The sequence below is a fragment of the Schistocerca serialis genome, chromosome 7, assembly GCF_023864345.2.
Source record: "Schistocerca serialis cubense isolate TAMUIC-IGC-003099 chromosome 7, iqSchSeri2.2, whole genome shotgun sequence".
Classification (NCBI taxonomy): Eukaryota; Metazoa; Arthropoda; class Insecta; order Orthoptera; family Acrididae; genus Schistocerca; species Schistocerca serialis.
Window position 1 is genome coordinate 508,048,591 of NC_064644.1, and position 13,261 is coordinate 508,061,851.

Genomic DNA, 13,261 nt, shown 5'->3' on the forward strand with positions numbered 1-13,261 from the left:
GGGTAAAAATCGCTGAGGGAGACCAAGAGATGAATACACTAAGCAGATTCAGAAGGATGTAGGTTGCAGTAGGTACTGGGAGATGAAAAAGTTTGCACAGGATAGAGTAGCATGGAGAGCTGCATCAAACCAGTCTCAGGACTGAAGACCACAACAACAACAACAACAAGTTTTTGGTCGATACAGGGACAAATATTTCTGTGGCTAATCTAGACTTCATGGGAGTCTCCAAGGTATAATTTACGAAGAGTAGGAGACAGCCATGTGGTGCCATTAAGGACAACATGACTCGTTTTTCATATCGGAAATACTGAATTCTGTGAGCAAATGGAAGTATTACCGTCTGTGGGACAAGGTTATTCTCTGATTCTTAGACTTTACTTCCTGGTTAGTCGTCATTCTGTAATTAATTTTTCGCAGCGCACAGTGGGACTTGGCGAAAACTTGTTTCCAATGGTCAAGACAGCTGTAAATGTTACAAGGTCGAAAGGTGTACCGTGAGCTAAGGTGTTACCAAATGAACTGCGTACACATTCATTAAGGATAGTTATGCATGACAAAGTACTTGCTGGTACAGGGAAGTTAGTTTGGGTAGCGGTAGACGCCGATGTTCCACAGGAAAGATTGTGTTTGGTTGAGCCACTGCAGAACAATGATACATGGGATAAAATGCATTGTTATATAAGGAGGAGTCTTGCGCGCGTGTCAGATATTAATGGGGAACTGAAGTTTCCGTTTAGCGTGGATAATTTCGGGAGACATGAAGTGGATCTCCCGAAGGGCTTACTTGTAGCGAGCTTATAAGTACTCCACGAAGAGGATATCGACGGATCACATGGTGATCGTGGCAACAGGCAATCCGTTAATGCAAATGTACTGTGGAACAAGGTTAGTCACTTGAAGGATGCACAACGGGAAAGCATGGAAGCTTTATTGTTGCAGTATATAGGTCAACTTGATTCGAATGGTCCACTACTAGCAACACCGATCACACAGCATCGTGTACCAACAGCGGATAATTCGCCAGTGCATAAGAAGCCATATAAGACTGCAAAGCATCTACAACCACTAGTAGAGGAGTTCATTGGCCAACAGTGGCATGAAGGTATCGTAGGACATTGTGATAGTGCTTTTTCCAGAAAATAGTCGTCGTCCCCAAAAAAATCAGTTGATGGTAGAAAAAAATATAGATTTTATTGCGACTATCGGTTTTTAAATTCACGAACTACAACAGGTGCATATTCAATTTCAAACATTACAGATAAGTTAGTATTTTTTCAACGATAGACCTTCGAAGCGGTTACCACCAAGTAGTCCGCCCCGGTAGCTGACTGGCCAGCGTGACAGACTGTCAATCCTGACGGCCCGGGTTCGATTCCCGGCTGGGTCGGAGATTTTCTCCGCTCAGGGACTGGGTGTTGTGTTGTCCTAATCATCATCATTTCATCCCCATCGACGCGCAGGTCGCCGAAGTGGCGTCAAATCGAAAGACCTGCACCAGGCGAACGGTCTACCCGACGGGAGGCCCTAGCCACACGACATTTCCATTTTTACCACCAAGTAGATGTGTTTCCATATGATAGACATAAGACTGCATTCACAGCGAATTCTGGACATTACCAATATCAGAGAGAGCAGTTTGGTTTGAAGAACTCTCCTGCTACTTTTCAAAGGTTACTAGATGGTGTCGTTAGTGGTTTAAAACCCAAAATTTTTTTGATCTACCTGGATGACGTAATAGTACATTCAGAAACAATGAAACATTAAAAGTTTAAATGAAGTGTTTAGTAGGTTAGGAACAGTTCGTCTTAATTTAAGTGCACAGAAATGTTGTTTTGTGCAAGCACAAGTAACTTATCTAGCTCATACGGAGTCAAAACGGATCCTATACTTACATCAGCCGTACATAATTTTCCAGCGCCAAAGGCCACTATGCAGTGGCAATCTTATCTTGGTTTATGTAATTACTACCGTAAATTTGTAAAAAGGTTTTGCTAAAATCACATGACCATTAACCAGGTTGCTTACGAAAGCAGTTGGTTTCCAGTGATCACCACAGCGTCAAGAGGCATTCATGAAACATAAGAAAATTTTAGCGTCAGATCCTGTATCAGTGTGTCCTGATTTTCAGTGTGAATTCATATTGGCATCTAGCGCATCTAATATCACGTTTAGTTGTGTATTAAGTCAAAATACAGACGAAAAGGAACATCCAGTGGCGTTTGCTTCCCCAGGAATTTAATAAAACAAAGAAATTATTCCACAACAGAGAAGGAAATGCTAGCCATCATATACCGAATTTCATACTTTCGTTGATATTTGTATGGTCGGAAATTCAAAGTCGTCACGGACCATGCCTATCTCAGACAGTTACTAGGGTTAAAGGATCCATCAAGCCGGTTGGAGAGATGGGAACTGAAATTAAGTGAACTGAATTATGAAGTTATTCATAAATCTGGACCTTCAAATGAAAATGCTGACGCATTAAGCAGAAAGGTTGCAGCTTTACAAGTAATAGGTTTTGTCTGGATTGACTGGATAAAGGCACAACTAGCTCACAGAGAGTGCTCATTGCTTCCCATGCAGCCACAATTTGAAACACAAGAAGGCTTGCTATGCAGTGTTCCCGTTAGATCACCGAAGATAAGCGCTGTCGGGGGTTGCCGGCACTTGGATGGGTGACCAACCGGGCCGCCATGCGCTGTTGCCATTTTTCGGAGTGCACTCAACCTCGTGATGCCAGTTGAGCAGCTACTCGACCAAATAGTAGCGGCTCCGGTCAAAGAAACCCATCATAATGACAGAGAGAGAGGTGTGCTGATCACACGCTCTTTCTATCCGCATCCTCAGCTGAGGATGACACGGTGGTAGGATGGTCCCGATGGGCCACTTGTGTCCTGAAGATGGAGTGCTTTTTGCTATGCAGAACTACATAGTGTGGACCACGCGTTGTCGTTCCTGCAGTGCTGAGACAGGAAGTTTTATGTCAAGCTCATGACCATGTTTTATCGTGTCACAGAGGTAGCCTAAACGTACAACAGATCGACGAGAAGTTGAAAGACTCTGGTATAAGACACATCGTAATGATGTTGTGCAGTATGAAATAACTGTGTTCCGTGTGTGCAACGATCGGATTTAACTCATCAAAAGATTGAGTTACAACGCCTATCTGAAGCAGATAACCATTTTGTTTTTTAGGACTAGACCTACTGGGACTTTTTAACAAAACACCTGCTGGGAACAAATATGTTTTAACAATTCTGGACCATTATTTGGTTATGGTAGCTATTCCTGTACAGAAGGCTAATACAGTAGCACAAGCAATGGTGAACAACTGGCTGGTGAAGTACAGTATAACTGAAACTATTATTACAGACCAGGAAAAAATATTGTACCTGAACTACTGTAACAACTACGTTAGTTATTAAAAATTAAGAAGTTACGTACCAGTCCGTTTCATCCTCAAGCAAACGGGCGAATTGAACGAGTTCACCTTACGTTATCTAAGATGCTGAGAAACTACATTTACTCACAGTGCTTAAACTGAGATGTCTGTCTGCACCTACTCGTCTGTGACTACAATGCGGAAGTTCATTCTGGAAATAGTCTCTCGCTATACGAAGTTGTATATGGTAGGAAAATCCCATCACCTTTCGATGTGCTCCAATGTAATTGGGTCTTCAAGGTGAATCAGTGAAATAATATGCAAAAAAGTTAAAAGAATTTAGGAAAAGCGTTAGAAAAACAAGAGTGTATTGGGCAAAGAGTAAGTAAACTACCACAGTAGAGAATAGGACCATGGATAGTGTTAACTTATACTCTGATAGGCAAAACTTAAAAATTTTTGACCAAGTATGAAAGACAGTACCAAGTTGTTGAAATGACTTCACTGGTCAACGTAAAACTATTTGAAGGGTGTAGTTGACACATTGCCACAAATCTCTTCAACGAATCCCAAAAGATGAGAAGGACGAAAGAAGCAACTGGCCAAAAGGATATACCTTATTCACTTAGATCTAGGGGTAAGTAAAGTAGGGTTCTCCAGGGTAATCAAAGTATCACGATTCTTGTTATTACTTTAGTATCATGTTTTCTTTTTTTTTCTTTTTGTCATCAGTCTACTGACTGGTTTGATGCGGCCCGCCGCGAATTCCTTTCCTGTGCTAACCTCTGCGTCTCAGAGTAGCACTTGCAACCTACGTCCTCAATTATTTGCTTGACGTATTCCATTCTCTGCCTTCCTCTACAGTTTTTGCCCTCTACAGCTCCCTCTAGTACCATGGAAGTCATTCCATCATGTCTTAGCAGATGTCCTATCATCCTGTCCCTTCTCCTTATCAGTGTTTTACACATATTCCTTTCCTCTCCGATTCTGCGTAGAACCTCCTCATTCCTTACCTTATCAGTCCATCTAATTTTCAACATTCGTCTATAGCATCACATCTCAAATGCTACGATTCTCTTCTGTTCCGGTTTTCCCACAGTCCATGTTTCACTACCATACAATGCTGTACTCCAGACGTACATCCTCAGAAATTTCTTCCTCAAATTAAGGCCGGTATTTGATATTAGTAGACTTCTCTTGGCCAGAAATGCCTTTTTTGCCATAGCGAGTCTGCTTTTGATGTCCTCCTTGCTCCGTCCGTCATTGGTTATTTTACTGCCTAGGTAGCAGATTTCCTTAACTTCATTGACTTCGTGACCATCAATCCTGATGTTAAGTTTCTCGCTGTTCTCATTTCTACTACTTCTCATTACCTTCGTCTTTCTCCGATTTACTCTCAAACCATACTGTGTACTCATTAGACCGTTCATTCCGTTCAGCAGATCATTTAATTCTTCTTCGCTTTCACTCAGGATAGCAATGTCATCAGCGAATCGTATCATTGATATCCTTTCACCTTGTATTTTAATTCCACTCCTGAACCTTTCTTTTATTTCCATCATTGCTTCCTCGATGTACAGATTGAAGAGTAGGGGCGAAAGGCTACAGCCTTGTCTTACACCCTTCTTAATACGAGCACTTCGTTCTTGATCGTCCACTCTTACTATTCCCTCTTGGTTGTTGTACATATTGTATATGACCCGTCTCTCCCTATAGCTTACCCCTACTTTTTTTCAGAAACTCGAACAGCTTGCACCATTTTATATTGTCGAACACTTTTTCCAGGTCGACAAATCCTATGAAGGTGTCTTGATTTTTCTTTAGCCTTGCTTCCATTATTAGCCGTAACGTCAGAATTGCCTCTCTCGTCCCTTTACTTTTCCTAAAGCCAAACTGATCGCCACCTAGCGCATTCTCAATTTTCTTTTCCATTCTTCTGTATATTATTCTTGTAAGCAGCTTCGATGCATGAGCTGTTAAGCTGATTGTGCGATAATTCTCGCACTTTTCAGCTCTTGCTGTCTTGGTAATTGTGTGGATGATGCTTTACCGAAAGTCATATGGTACATCGCCAGACTCATATATTCTACACACCGACGTGAATAGTCGTTTTGTTGCCATTTCCCCCAATGATTTTAGAAATTCTGATGGAATGTTATCTATCCCTTCTGCCTTATTTGACCGTAAGTCCTCCAAAGCTCTTTTAAATTCCGATTCTAATACTGGATCCCCTATCTCTTCTAAATCGACTCCTGTTTCTCCTTCTTTCACATCAGACAAATCTTCACCCTAATAGAGGCTTTCAATGTGTTCTTTCCACCTATCTGCTCTCTCCTCTGCATTACACAGTGGAATTCCCGTTGGACTCTTAATGTTACCACCGTTGCTTTTAATGTCACCAAAGTTATTTTGACTTTCCTGTATGCTGAGTCTGTCCTTCCGACAATCATATGTTTTCCGATGTCTTCACATTTTTCCTGCTGCCATTTCGTCTTAGCTTCCCTGCACTTCCTATTTATTTCATTCCTCAGCGACTTGTATTTCTGTATTCCTGATTTTTTCGGAACATGTTTGTACTTCCTCCTTTCATCAATCAACTGAAGTATTTCTTCTGTTACCCATGGTTTCTTCGCAGATACCTTCTTTGTACCTATTTTTTCCCTCCCAACTTCTGTGATGGCCCTTTTTAGAGATGTCCATTCCTCTTCACTTGTACTGCCTACTGCGCTATTCCTTATTGCTGTATCTATAGCGTTAGAGAACTTCAAACGTATCTCGTCATTCCTTAGTACTTCCGTATCCCACTTCTTTGCGTATTGATTCTTCCTGACTAATGTCTTGAACTTCAGCCTACTCTTCATCACTACTACACTCCTGGAAATTGAAATAAGAACACCGTGAATTCATTGTCCCAGGAAGGGGAAACTTTATTGACACATTCCTGGGGTCAGATACATCACATGATCACACTGACAGAACCACAGGCACATAGACACAGGCAACAGAGCATGCACAATGTCGGCACTAGTACAGTGTATATCCACCTTTCGCAGCAATGCAGGCTGCTATTCTCCCATGGAGACGATCGTAGAGATGCTGGATATAGTCCTGTGGAACGGCTTGCCATGCCATTTCCACCTGGCGCCTCAGATGGACCAGCGTACGTGCTGGACGTGCAGACCGCGTGAGACGACGCTTCATCCAGTCCCAAACATGCTCAATGGGGGACAGATCCGGAGATCCTGCTGGCCAGGGTAGTTGACTTACACCTTCTAGAGCACGTTGGGTGGCACGGGATACATGCGGACGTGCATTGTCCTGTTGGAACAGCAAGTTCCCTTGCCGGTCTAGGAATGGTAGAACGATGGGTTCGATGACGGTTTGGATGTACCGTGCACTATTCAGTGTCCCCTCGACGAACACCAGTGGTGTACGGCCAGTGTAGGAGATCGCTCCCCACACCACGATGCCGGGTGTTGGCCCTGTGTGCCTCGGTCGTATGCAGTCCTGATTGTGGCGCTCACCTGCACGGCGCCAAACACGCATACGACCATCATTGGCACCAAGGCAGAAGCGACTCTCATCGCTGAAGACGACACGTCTCCATTCGTCCCTCCATTCACGCCTGTCGCGACACCACTGGAGGCGGGCTGCACGATGTTGGGGCGTGAGCGGAAGACGGCCTAACGGTGTGCGGGACCGTAGCCCAGCTTCATGGAGACGGTTGCGAATGGTCCTCGCCGATACCCCAGGAGCAACAGTGTCCCTAATTTGCTGGGAAGTGGCGGTGCGGTCCCCTACGGCACTGCGTAGGATCCTACGGTCTTGGCGTGCATCCGTGCGTCGCTGCGGTCCGGTCCCAGGTCGACGGGCACGTGCACCTTCCGCCGACCACTGGCGACAACTTCGATGTACTGTGGAGACCTCACGCCCCACGTGTTGAGCAATTCGGCGGTACGTCCACCCGGCCTCCCGCATGCCCACTATACGCCCTCGCTCAAAGTCCGTCAACTGCACATACGGTTCACATCCATGCTGTCGCGGCATGCTACCAGTGTTAAAGACTGCGATGGAGCTCCGTATGCCACGGCAAACTGGCTGACACTGACGGCGGCGGTGCACAAATGCTGCGCAGCTAGCGCCATTCGACGGCCAACACCGCGGTTCCTGGTGTGTCCGCTGTGCCGTGCGTGTGATCATCGCCTGTACAGCCCTCTCGCAGTGTCCGGAGCAAGTATGGTGGGTCTGACACACCGGTGTCAATGTGTTCTTTTTTCCATTTCCAGGAATGTATATTGTGATCTGAGTCTATAACTGCTCCTGGATACGCCTTAAAATCCAGTATCTGATTTCGGAATCTCTGTCTGACCACGATGTAATCTAATTGAAACCTTCCCGTATCTCCCGGCATGTTCCAAGTATACCTCCTCCTCTTGTGGTTCTTGAACAGGGTATTCGCTATTACTAGGTGAAACTTGTTACAGAACTCAATTAGTCTTTCTCCTCTTTCATTCCTTGTCTCAAGCCCATATTCTCCTGTAACCTTTTCTTCTACTCCTTCCCCTACAACTGCATTCCAGTCGCCCATGACTATTAGATTTTCGTCCCCCTTTACATACTGCATTACCCTTTCAATATCCTCATACACTTTCTCTATCTGTTCATCTTCAGCTTGCGACGTTGACATGTATACTTGAACCATCGTTGTCGGTGTTGGTCTGCTGTCGATTCTGATTAGAACAACCCGGTCACTGAACTGTTCACAGTAACACACCCTCTGCCCTATCTTCCTATTCATAACGAATCCTACACCTCACCTGTTATACCATTTTCTGCTGCTGTTGATATTACCCGATACGCATCTGACCAGAAATCCTTGTCTTCCTTCCACTTCACTTCACTGACCCCTACTATATCTATATTGAGCCTTTGCACTTCCATTTCCAGATTTTCTAGTTTCCCTGCCACGTTCAAGCTTCTGACATTCCACGCCCCAACTCGTAGAACGTTATCCTTTCGTTGATTATTCAATCTTTTTCTCATGGTAACCTCCCCCTTGGCAGTCCACTCCCGGAGATTCGAATGGCGTACTATTCTGGAATCTTTTGCCAATGGAGAGATCATCATGACACTTCTTCAATTACAGGCCACATGTCCTGTGGATACACATTACGTGTCTTTAATGCAGTGGTTTCCATTGCCTTCTGCATCCTCATGTCGTTGATCATTGCTGATTCTTCCGCCTTTAGGGGCAATTTCCCACCCCCTAGGACAAGAGTGTGCCCTGAACCTCTATCCGCTTCTCCTCCCTCTTTTGACAAGGCCGTTGGCAGAATGACGCTGAATTCTTATGCCGGAAGTCTTCGGCAGCCAGTGCTGATTATTTATCAGAATTTAGGCAGTGGCGGGGATCGAACCCGGGACCGAAGACGTTTTGATTATGAATCAAAGACGCTACCCCTAGACCACGGGTACCCCTTCTTCTATTATATTGTTTTGTCTTAAGTTAGCTCTCTAAAGGAGGGACGGAAGTGATGATGCTTATATCTCTCTCAGGTTACGTGCCGAGATGCTGGCCAGAAATAATTTTCTGTGCGTAGCACTGCTATATTGTTGCAAAGGAGATATAACGCAGAATCAACCACTGCACAGTGGTATCCTGTTCGTTAGAAAGCAGATGTCCTACTAAAAAGCCACAATTGGTAAATGAGTTTGCATTTGATACTTGGGAAGCGAGAAATGAAGTAAGAAGACTACAAGACAGTTTTGTAGCATTACAGAAAGAGGTGGATGGAGGAGGACTGTTGGAGGATATGAAAAGTGAGTACGAGGAGTTTAAACTCTCATATGAAAAACTGAGAACTCAGTTGCAACAGGTGACCGAAATTTCCGCGAGCATCAGTACGAAAGAAGCGAGGTTGATAAGATGCACGAGGAAAGCTATTTGGGACAGCAGATAGTGAGGATATTGAGAACATCCACAGTAAGATTCTGAGTCTACAAGAATTAGAGGAGGATACGAGAACAAAAGTGAAATGGCACACGACACAAGTAGGGAATACGGAGCAAGGAATACTCAATGTGACTAAAAAAGTAATAAATTTAAAAGCAGAATTAGAGCAGCATGCACGTGGAACCAGAAATGTTTTGAATATTGATTTAGAGAAGATTCAAATTAATCTGAGTAGTTTAGATGATAAAATGCTAGTAGCCGTTCAACAAGCACTCTAGCGAACACGTCAGACCTCACAGTAGAGACATTACGTGAGGCAATACACCATGCTACTAATGGGCAGTTGAGTTCAACAGTGGTAAGCCCACAGCAAATTCTCGAAGCATTACAACAAGCACAAAGAGACTTCCCCGAAGGGTTGCGGCATATCGTACCAATAGCTTATTTTTATTTTATCGTATATTTACTGTAGAAGTAACCACTGTTCAAGCTAGGACACATGTTAGAGTTATATTTCCAGTCGTAGGAATGAATGCACAATACCAATGCTACACAGCACATCCATGTCCAATAAAGTGGAGTACAGTTCAGAAATACATACAATTACAAACACTAGAAATAATATTAGTTTTTAAGAAGAGAGATGCTCACGTTGTCAAGTTCGTTGCGGATTTCAACGATAGCGTTCAGGAAAGAATTATTATTTGTCCAGCAAGGGCGATAGAAACCAACCAAAAGTGATGTGAAATGGAATTGTTTTCAGGGAAGCTAAAGCGGGAGACTGTTAGAAAAAGGTTTTAGTGCCACAAACGTAATTCCAGAAAGTCGGAGGCCACTGACTTTATTATATGGTCACGTCACAAACGATAACCATTACTTGTTACGATAATGGAAAGCCTACAGGAATTATGCGATTAAAATTACAGGTTAACGTATTGTTGATAAATTACAGTTGATAAACAACCTGATAAATTCCGAAAACCGACAAATTTCAGTAAACCAAATACTGCTGCATGTTAAACGGTATTATGGGAAGCATAGGCAGAAGACAATTATTTACAGTTGGTCAATCACGAGCGTAATCTTGGTACTGATATTTGTTTGTGCAATCTACCTCTGTCTGAGACGTAAGATGGTACACTCAAGTGAAATAGCAAACCACCTAATCCCAGTGAAATGGATACAACGTAGTTATAAGACGGAAGCAGAAAACACAATACTGTCACTAGATAAGCTTAGCAGAAGCAACTAAGATTCAACATTCCATTGTAACTTAGCACACGGAGAAATCTAAATTAATGTTTAAGAAAATATAGGCTAACTAGGATCAAGTGAACCTGAAAATTCGGGATGAATTTTAACAAACGGGAGGCATGTGTTACGGCACAGAGTAATACAAGATTCCAAGTAATAAAATTTTTAACGGAGTTCAACCACCTTGACGTAAGACAGGTTGGTTACGCCACGGACCAGGAAGCACGGTGATGCCAGACAGACGGTCAGCACAGTCCGCACCTCTGCAGTAGCTGAGTGAGAGAGAGCACACGCAGCGGGAAAACAGAAAAGGACGAGGACTAAACAAAATAACACACAAGCTCGTTCGCGCGGAGGAATGCCGCAAGAAGCAATAGCCACGACTAGTGAAAACACTCACAGACAAATTTAACTAGGTGATAAGAGAGAAGGTATCAGAATAATGAGGTCACATTTGGTCGTCGCTAGTTAACCGCTCGTCACAGAACTACGGAAGCTCTTTAAATACCAGAGCCCCAGCTCCAAGTAGAGAGAACGGTAAGGGTCAATGGGAACGATGGAGTACGTATCGACGACATTCCGTTCCATGATCATGTTGCGTTAGTAAGCCTTTCCTCAGATCAACCAGCGCAGTACCAACCAGTCATGGAGTCCAGTAGAGCTGAACTCCACTGACGAACTTCATACTGTATCACACCACCCTCTACTGATGGGAGAGCTGAAGCACTACCAGCAACAGTGCAGCACCAGGCGTGAGACGGAATACGACGACCAGGCCGGCAGTACAGGGTACAACGCCTGTCGCCTAGACCGTACCATGGAAGGAGCTGTCCATGGAAGAAGAGGCACGGAGTAAGATCGAGTTAACTCTCTCAACCAGTATCAGCTATCCATGCTATACCAGGCTGGGCTACGCATCCGTATGGGCGCAGGTGGAACGACGTCTCGCTAGAACACAGGTACAGGTACAAGGACAGACGCAGCGTCCGACACTGAGGGCCCATCCGTGACAGGGTGGGACGCAACGTCAACAGTGCACCACTCTTCGTAAAGTTGTCACAATCAACGATTTACTGAATAATCATGTTTTCTTAGCGCCAAGATCGCTTCCAGACAATGTCTGACAACGTCCAGAGGCGTCATCCGCTCGGTCCCTCTCTACTACTTGTTCCTTCCGATAACATATTTCTCCTTGCGTGGTGTCGCAACTACCTCCTTAGTTGATTTACGGAAGACATACATATTCCTTCATTATCGTATTTGTAATATGGTCAATAATGTATTTTCTAAATCATTTTTCGACATCTGAGAAAACAGTGATCTTTTGCGTAATGTTATGTTTACAGGTGAGCACTCCGTCTTCAGGCCACAAGTGGCCCATCGGGACCATCCGACCGCCGTATCATCCTCAGTTGAGGATATGCGTAGGCGGGGAATGTGGTCAGCACACCGCTCTCCCAGTTGTTATGATGGTTTTCTTTGACCGGAGCAGCTACCATTCGGTCGAGTAGCTCCACCCTTGGCATCACGAGGCTGAGTGCATCACGAAAAATGGTAACAGCGCATGGCGGCCCAGGTGGTCACCCATCCAAATGCCGGCCACGCCCAAAAGCGATTCGCTTCGGTGATCTGACGGGAACTGGTGTACCCACTGTGGCAAGGCCGTTCCCCTATGTTTACATATGACATCTCCTTTAATTCCTTTCACATCTGCAGACCGGAGACATGGCGGTTACACTCACCTCTAGATATTCACTGCATGCAGACAGCAGGATCCGGTGAGCCTTGAAGCTGCGGCCCTGACACCAAAGCGTCACATCTACAAAAGCGTTGTTTGCGAAGTATCTGCAGAACTGTTGCAGCATCTCCACCTCATGATGCTCCCAGCGCACTAGCAGCAGGTTGTCGCTCGCCTTCTGTCAATAAGTGACCAGTACTTATCCATCACATATAAGTGACCACAGACAAGAAAGTATATTTATTAGTAAGTTATTTTAAGCGCAAACAGGCACACTGTATGGTCGTTGACATGTGAACACCCTGTATAGCAATGTAGAGGTCAGTCTTATAACTTATTCAATGTTTGTTCTTTTTATGGCAGAGGCCTATTAAATTGTTAGCCATAGGTTAACTTTTTCTGAATATCGGTTAATAAAAGAGGCAAGCACTGTTTATAACACTGATCTTATGAAAATGTGCAGCAGTGATGTAAATGCAAGGAAAGCAACATATACCCGTTCACAAAATTTTGTCAAAGTGTTTGGCAGACTGAAACCGCAGTACTTCATGAATTTCTTGTTGCTTTAGTCATAGATACCATGGATACCTTATGAAAATTCCATACAGATCTCTAACATTTAATTTCCGAACATTCTGAAAGTCCATTAAAAAGTAAAAGATTGGTATCAACAAAATAATAGTGTCGTGCTTGAAGTTTATCATAATGAGAAAGAGAAGGAGCGATACATATGTACTTTAAAGAATTATTCCTAGTCCACACTGTCGTAACTGCGACTGGGACGGTTGCGGGGTAGCAAGGACGGAAAGCGCGGCGGGACCCATGGAGAGGCCCGCCAACAACAACACAACGGGAGAGGACGGAAACGACCAACGAAGGACAGAACGAATACGACAAGACCGAACAACGGAGTCACAAGGAAAGAAACACG